The sequence below is a fragment of the Calidris pugnax genome, unplaced genomic scaffold (genome assembly GCF_001431845.1).
Source record: "Calidris pugnax isolate Ruff unplaced genomic scaffold, ASM143184v1 scaffold108, whole genome shotgun sequence".
In the NCBI taxonomy this organism is placed as follows: Eukaryota; Metazoa; Chordata; class Aves; order Charadriiformes; family Scolopacidae; genus Calidris; species Calidris pugnax.
The window spans coordinates 4,075-6,339 of NW_015090845.1; positions in this window are offsets into that span (position 1 = coordinate 4,075).

Genomic DNA, 2,265 nt, shown 5'->3' on the forward strand with positions numbered 1-2,265 from the left:
GCAGGTGATATGGGGACAGGGGTGCTGTGGGGACAGAGGTGATGTGGGGACAGAGGTGACATGGGGGTGCAGGTGATATGGGGACAGGGGTGCTGTGGGGACAGGGGTGACTTGGGGGTGCAGGTGCTGTGGGGACAGGGGTGATGTAGGGGCACAGGTGCTGTGGGCACAGGGGTGCTGTGGGGACAAGGGTGACCCGGAGGTGCCCTGGGGGGGCTATGGTTTCCCGGTGCTGGGGGGGAGACACACAGCAGCTTCCACCAGCCCCAGGCCATTCTCCATCATCGCCCCCCGCTCCGATCTTCCTACATTTTGACGAATTCCCCTTCATCCAACCTCCAAATCCCAATCCCGAGGAGGAGGAAGCCCTCCCCGGCCCCCCCTTATCCCATCCCACAGCCCCTTGGGGACCCATTTCCTCTAAAACCACCCAAATCCCACAAGTTTTCCAAACCTCCTGCCGCTGCCCGGCCGTGACTCGGGGTTTCTCCGCGGGGTCCCCGGTGGCTCCGACTCGGAGCCCGGATCCGGGGGAGGGGGGGGTGACTCACGGGGCCACGCGCCGTGTGCCCTCAGCGCTCGGGAATGCGAGGCGTTGCTTCCCGTTCCGTGGGGCTCCTTCCAGATCCGTGCCGGGCGGGCGGAAAAGGGCGACGCCGCGGAAGAATCGCGAGGGGGGTTTGTTTTCACCGGGGGTTTCGCAGCCAGAGGTGTTTGTCCCGGTTCTTTCGCCGGCTCCACGCACCCCTCGGTGAATTCCCAACAGAGCAATTCCCATGGGAGGAAGAGGACTGGGAGCTGAGCCGGGTTATGGGGTTGTGAGTGCATTTTTGGGGGCTGCTTTCCGTGAGTTTTGGGGAAAACAAAGTACGTTTTGCGTCAATAAATTCAATGTATTTTGCAGCTCTTGGGGCAGTAAAAGCCTCGACCCAAACAGGAGGGAGGGGGCATTGCCCTGTGTCCCCGTGTCCCCAAAGGGTCCCAGAATGGCTCTACCGACCCCCCCTGCTCCTCCAAACACAGCCAAGGGGCTTGCCCAGATGTGGCCCCAGCTGCCCAGATGTTGTGGGGTTGCTCGGGTCTTCAACTGCAGCACCAAGGTACCACCTCGGGCCGGGCAGATGTTGCCCAGATGTTGCCCTGCCTAGACGGGTGTTGCTCCGGGATAACAGGAGATCGTCCCAGGGGTGCCCAGATGTTGCTTTGGACATCCAGATGTTGCCCCGGTATAGTCATATACACCATCCAGGGTGCCCAAATGTTGCCCCAGGATATTAATCTACCACCCAGGGTGCTCAGGTATCACCCAGGATACCCAGATGTTGCTCTAGGATACTCAGATATCGCCTAGGATGCCCAGATGTTGCCCCAGGGTGCCCAGATGTTGCCCCAGGATACTCATCTACCACCCAGGATGCCCAGGTATCACCCAGATGTTGCTCCAGGATACTCCAGTATCACACAGGGTGCCCTGGTGTTACCCAGGATACCCAGATGTTGCTCTAGGATACTCAGATATTGCCTAGGATGCCCAGATGTTGCCCCAGGGTGCCCCAATACTGCCCCAGGGTGCCCAGGTATCATCCAGGGTGTCCAGATGCTGCTCCAGGATACTCCAGTATCACACAGGGTGCCCTGGTGTTACCCAGGATACCCAGATGTTGCTCCAGGATACTCAGATATCACCTGGGATGCCCACAAGTTGTCCTAGGGTGCTCAGAAATTGCCCCAGGGTGCCCCAATACTGCCTCAGGATGCCCAGATGTTGCCCCAAGGTTGCCCCCAGCTGCCCTGCTGTCACCCCCGGGTGCTCCCCGGTCCCAGGCTGGGTCCCACAGCCGTTGGCACTGCCACCGCCGCCCCGGCCCCGGGGGAAGTCACCGCCTGTGTTGGTGGTTTCCTCTCCCTGTCCTGCGGCTCCCGGTCCCCACGGCCCGGCCAGGCCTGGGGTGGCCTCCGTGTCCCTGTGGGTTTTTGCAAGAAGCCACCTTGGGTGGAAAATGACCCCTTGTCACAAGGACACGGCCCCGAGCCCGGCTACGGGCTGGAAATCATAGAATCATAGAGTCATAGAATTGCCCAGGCCGGAAGGGACCTCCAAAGGCCATCTAGTCCCACCCCCCCGCAGTCAGCAGGGACACCCCCAACTAGACCAGGTTGCCCAGGGCTTTGTCGAGCCTCTCCTTGAATATCTCCAGGGAAGGGGCCTCAACCACCTCCCTGGGCAACCTGTTCCAGTGCTCCACCACCCTCACAGTGAAGAAC